Source organism: Amblyomma maculatum, chromosome 1 (assembly GCF_055883805.1).
Source record: "Amblyomma maculatum isolate TAMU_Amacu chromosome 1, ASM5588380v1, whole genome shotgun sequence".
Classification (NCBI taxonomy): Eukaryota; Metazoa; Arthropoda; class Arachnida; order Ixodida; family Ixodidae; genus Amblyomma; species Amblyomma maculatum.
In genome coordinates, this window is record NC_139344.1 from 151,016,308 (window position 1) to 151,022,307 (window position 6,000).

General features: G+C 47.0%; 1 long non-coding RNA gene across 1 annotated transcript; it reads right to left on the reverse strand.

The window, feature by feature from the left end:
• Positions 1–2,984: 2,984 nt before the first annotated feature.
• On the reverse strand, positions 2,985–5,797 carry LOC146204608 (uncharacterized). Its single transcript, XR_014702838.1, has 3 exons — positions 5,690–5,797; positions 3,297–3,434; positions 2,985–3,124 (listed from the first exon to the last, which is right to left on the reverse strand). It is a non-coding gene; the product is annotated as an uncharacterized LOC146204608 (long non-coding RNA).
• Between the last annotated feature and the right edge of the window lie 203 nt (positions 5,798–6,000).

A 6,000-nucleotide genomic window follows, 5' to 3' on the forward strand; every position in this document is an offset into this window, starting at 1 on the left:
AGAGAAATAACGTGCGATGAATAGGTTGATCTGTCTTATGTGTCAAGATAGCCATTGCAGTTCTGACAAAGGGAAAGTACGCGCCTGTTAATGACGTGGTGTGTAACGCTTTGTGCGGGCGAGAAGGTCCTGCGCTAGGAAAGGAATTTTGCTTCTTGAATTGAGGTCAGCAGTAGGCGGCACAAAGAAACAGCTGCTCACGCTACAGCCTTTCGAGAAACGTGAAGAGCCAGTAAAAATTGTCATTTCCCTTTGCTAAAGATCTTCCCTAGTCAATGTTGCATACCGAAACTTACTTCAACGTGTTCAGTGAAAGACAATGGAGAGGAACATTCTGGAAGGAAAGGAGCAATTGCGACCAAACAACTGGCGCATGGATGGCCGCATCACCGCCGTTATAATCCTGCGTTGCAAGATTAGCACAGTGGAAAATTCTGTTATTCGTACTTATAAAGCTTGCCAGAAAAGAAAAAGAAAAGGGGAAAGAGAAAAAAACGCGCGCTAGAGCCACACGAAGCATTCGTGCACTTCGTAGAGCCCAAGTCTTCTATCGGATGGTTATAGGCAGCAAAGATGTACTGCTATGGTCTCGTCGTTGCCATGCTTTGCAGAAATGGCTGGCACTAACGTGTAACGACACATGAATGGGCAGCGTCTTCCTGCAGCCCAAAACACGCGATGCAGTTGGTGCCGCCAGAACAGTCACGTGATCACAAGGAAGGTTAAGCATCCCGATGTTTGTGCCGAAGGAGAGAAGGACGGCTTTCCAAGCAAGGGGCTCTCTGAAAAGCGGACAGTCGACAGGAAAGGACGTAGCGTTCTAAGTGGTTAACTATTAAAATTGAAAAGAAAAATCTTTTTATGAACAGACGCGTCCAATAAACATTTGATTCCGGTAGTGCAGTGCTCGGCCTCGAAGAAAAATTTGTTTTCTGCTCAGCTGTTCCTAAGTATGCAAGCCACCGCCGGCCTCCGACAAAGTATTAAGACGAATTACTTTAAAGGCTCATACTGTCAGCGATCGCCCGGTAACACTAAAGCTGTAAATCAAATGACGTCATGATGAAGTCATCAGAAAAATAAAAATCCTGTCTCCAACCGAAATTAACCACCTAGCCTTGGATCTCCAGCCGAGTGTTTTAACTACTGCGTTACGCCGAGATCGTGATACGCATATCATACAGTGAGGATGACAGTAACGATGACAATGACGGTGCATTTAGTTGATAATGATAATGAGATAAATGGACAAACTTCATGCTGCCTTTCAGCAGCAACGCTAAGGCTTCCGCATTTCTGCAGTGTAGATTCACCAGTGTTCTCGAAATATTTACTTGTACCTATCCTTTTTCAAGCATAAATGCCTCTGCCTGTAGAATAATACTTTATTCCGTAAAATCCCAGTATATATAGGTCCAACCGCAATGCGAATAATGATTCATAAATGTGATGAGCCGCAATCACAAAAAACAGAAAGAAGTGGTTTAGTGACTATTTAAAATACTAAATGGCCACAAGAATTACTCAGAAACACAGCCCTTGACGATATCTGCAGAACTGTTAACCAAGCCTACATGTTTCTTATTAATCCTTAGCCTGAAAGTACTTGAGTTTCTTCAATTTCAGGCAACTGTTAACGAATCGTAATCAATTAATTAACATGTATATGCACGTACCCAGACGGGAGGTTTAGTCGCAGTGCATACTAAGTTCTTTGATGCACCGCACAATAACACTGCGATGTGACGCTTGTTCCTCATATGAGATTTAAATTTTCACACATTACATAGAATGAGTTAATGGCAAGGAAGTGCATGTAGTCTAATGGAGACATATATAGATTTCAACTGTGGCTAATAACTTTGCTTAAAGCTGAGTGCAGGGTATAATCGATAAGAGCATAAGGCGTAATTCTCTCAGACGAAACTCGACGACTGAAGCGTTGTCACAGCTAGGAGCCCAAGTTCAGAGGCATATTTCAAATGCGCATCCTCTACAGACCAGATAATACACAACCAACTCGATCGCAAAAATCGTGCAGGATCCTTCCAACCATATTCTGCATTCACGCATTCCTTAATCGCGAACCGACAGACTGACAAATAAAGTATATACTGTCACTGCAAAGTCCAGATTTCAATATTCGTCCCGCAGCGCCCGGCTTGCACATAATATTAAGATACCTCACAATATATATAAAAACACTTCGAATGCCCCTCATGTATTGAGCAATGTACCATTCTATATTGTCTTGAAATATTTTCAAATCGCCTGTCATTGGAGATTTATACGCGATGGCGTGCTCTCTTTATTTTGCATTTTTTGGCGCTGTTAATCCCAAATAGCCTCCTAATTGTTAGTATATTTTTTATTTCTGCTCCCTTTTTTATCTCTTTAAAGCAGCAATTGTCAATAATCAAATAATTTCCTATCCCACCCCATGGAAAGGAAGGGGGAAATGTTTCTTTTCCATTAGGTTGCATTCTGAGCTGATTTAGATCCGTAGTCTTCACAACGCTTTAAGAGGTGCTGCGACACTGGTCCACTTCACAGTTTACAGTGTCCGAAAATAAACCTCCCGTCTGGTGGCTCCGCCCTAGAGACCACGCGAGAACCATATCACTGAAGAAGAAGAGCACTGCGTGAGCCCTTGTATGTCTCGTGTCTTTCCGTCGTCTTCTTCAGCGCCAGCAGGTCAGGCACGTGCCCTCGAGCGGATCTGTTCGAAGACTGTTCTCTGCAGGAAATGCTCCGGTTATTTCCTTGCTACAAATTGAACCGAGGCAAGCCAGGCGAAGAGCGACGGTCCTTTTGCAGATCCTACACTTCAAGTGGAACGCCTACCACTGCTATCCCAAAGCAAAGAAACGCCTTCGTGGAACAGCTTGCCTGGGACGAGATGGGTCGGCGAATTCAGCAAGGGCCATGTATCCCTCTAGCACAACCGGCGCACCCGTCCAGTCCAAGGTTACCACTGCAGTCCAGCCTCTCAGCGGTGGCACAGGCAAGTTTCAGAGTGACATCAATCATTCCGGTACAACCTATCTCTGCGGCGGCTTCGACTCCTTCAAGGATGGCAGGCTCCAGCAGTAGCAGCGCTTCCACAGCCATCATCCATTTTCACCTGGGGAAGAAGACGCCGCAGGAGAAAATGCTGGTACGCAATTGGAACGTGTATGTTTCCCATGCATGCTCTGTGATGTACATAATTGATTCTACGGTCAACTGCAGGGAACGAATGGGCTGACAGCTGACGTGGGCGCCAGTGGGAGGCGACTGACGGCCGTAATACTAACCAAGGCTTCGGATCCAGATCGTGCGCCAAAGGGAGGCCCTTCCACTGGCAATCCTTGCACAGCCTTCATCCACTCGCAGTCTTCGTAGGATTTGACTGCACCACCTCAGCCAGCGACAATGGCAGCGATGCCATGAAACTGCGAAAAGAGGATATGCAAGTTTTTGGATTTTGCCCAGCCTGGGATGATTTCTAGTTAGCGTGCAAATTAAAATGCTAAAATAAATGCGTTTTGAGCAAATTTTTTGTCGGTTCAAAGTATTCACGAGCACCGTGTAACGCATGCCGGAAGCTCACATCAGTACGCCATCTACATCAACGTACCCCACCCGCCAGCCCGAACACTCATAGACTAAGATTTTGGTAACCACGAGCGGCGCGTTCTGGACTTTGATCCACAATCTCAGTTCGCCAGAAGTCACACGCATGGGCTGTGAAGCGTTTAGAAAAACTAATAGACTAATTGATGTGTGTGTGTGTGTGTGTGTGTGTGTGTGTGTGTGTGTGTGTGTGTGTGTGTGTGTGTGTGTGTGTGTGTGTGTGTGTGTGTGTGTGTGTGTGTGTGTGTGTGTGTGTGTGTGTGTGTGTGTGTGTGTGTGTGTGTGTGTGTGTGTGTGTGTGTGTGTGTGTGTGTGTGTGTGTGTGTGTGTGTGTGTGTGTGTGTGTGTGTGTGTGTGTGTGTGTGTGTGTGTGTGTGTGTGTGAGAGAGAGAGAGGGTGGCAAGGGCTTCCATAACGTGCCCAGGGAAGACATTCCACAGCACCACTCGTTTTGTTTGAACTTCTCGAGCTCGGAAATAGCTCAATCGTTTATCTTCTGCTAGTCTATATTGCCCTGCCGAAACGTGAATGGAGATGGAGCGGTTGGAGCCTCTACTGCCGACGGGATGTATTCTGCATGTTCGCTCAAAAGAACACAAGACTCAGGTTTGGTTTGGTTTGGGTTTGGTTTGAGGGGTTTAACGTCGCAAAACTCAGGCTATGATGAGACACCGCTAGACGCAGGTTGCGGCGCAGAAGTAGAACCTAATGGGTATAAAATTCACTTCCTACTGTAAGGGCTACTATACTCCTAGACTATACTCTAAATTTACATTCTTCTCTTCACATGCCTACCCTAACATTTTGTAAATAGTTTCTTCCTTGATCGCCGGAACGAAGACACAGCAGTGAAGATGCAATCCACTCTGCTTTCGGAGTTATTATACACAGATAATGGTGTGTTGTAAAGGATACCGGCTAACGACCCAATCCTTCTCTCCATCCCTCAGACGTACATCGAGAACTGCTTATCAGGCCGTTCCCGAAAAATATGCATCCATCCTAGGATGACCAGCGCCGCATAGTCCGTGCAAAGGGTCTCCGCTGATTTTATGGTGGTTAGTCGGACGGCGTATGGGTAGACGTTGCATGCACGGGTGATAAATCGACCGCAGACGTGGTGGATTCCTCCCCAGCCCCTCTCATCACATTACCGCTCTCCCCAGGCACCTCCCCAGAAGCTGCAGAGGTAGCCGCCATTCCAATAGCCATAACCTGCACGTAGGCCCCGTACATTTTAGCTTATTCAAAAACAGTGATTCTACATTTTCTACGAGGTCTAGTCCATGTCCTTGCTTTTAGTCTACTGGACTCGCCCGATGCACCCCCGCCCCGTCATGTGGCGCTGATATGGGTGCATGCACACTCTGGGAATCCCGGACAGGACGCTAATCCGGGATTCATGAAGGAGCGCATCCACTAGTTCAGCGGGCTTACGCAGCTCGACGCACCCTCGCGGCAGTTGTACCAACCCACTCCCTAGGCAATACACACGCAATACTATGACGCAGAATGCGAACACACTCTCTTCCTTCACTCCTTACCCAATTCCACTACCATCCCTCCTTCCCCACTTATGCCAGTACCCTTTGCCCTGAACCCTTTGCTCCTTCCTTCCACATCCGCTCCCTCTACCTGGTGGACCCTGCCCCGTGGGGCCTAGAAGACTTGAAAAAATGGGAGGACTGGGAGACCCTGATGCGCTCGGAAGACCCGGCCGTGCAGACTATCGCCACCGGCCGGGCTGCCAGTTTTATGAACCTCAGGGACATAACCACTTCAGTTGCAGTGGGCTCGTGCTGGGACCCAGGGGCCTGCGCGCCCTGAATTCCTACGTATAATAAAGGTTTTTCTGTCTGTCTGTACGCTTTTATGATAAGTATTCATGCGCGTTTTCATCGGTTGCATCAAATACTCCACAAAAAGCAGTCACGAGACGCCACCCTCAGTCCCTTGCACCTGAGAGGCATGTAAACCGAGAATCCTTAGTTGCACTCATGGCTACTTGATACTCAATACCACCAGTACTGGTGTCACAGACACCCAATTGTATCAAAATCACTGTTGTACTCACTGGAAGAACTGCGGCAGCATGGAATGGCTCTTGTCATAATTTTTCATTGTCTGCGCGTGGAGCTGGGTGCCCATGAGACGCCACACCGCTACACCGGTCACGTGTTGTTTCTACTTCCTAAGAGCCAAAAAACGTCCGGGAACGCCTAAAACAAGAAATTTTCCCAATCTGCACAACCTTAGCTAGTGATAACGGGAAAAATTGTGAGACGTAAAATATGTCGGGATAGGGCTCAACTTACATATGGTATATAAACGTGTCCAAAATCCAAGATGCAGATCAAGAAGCAGAAACGGAAGAATTTTCGGAGA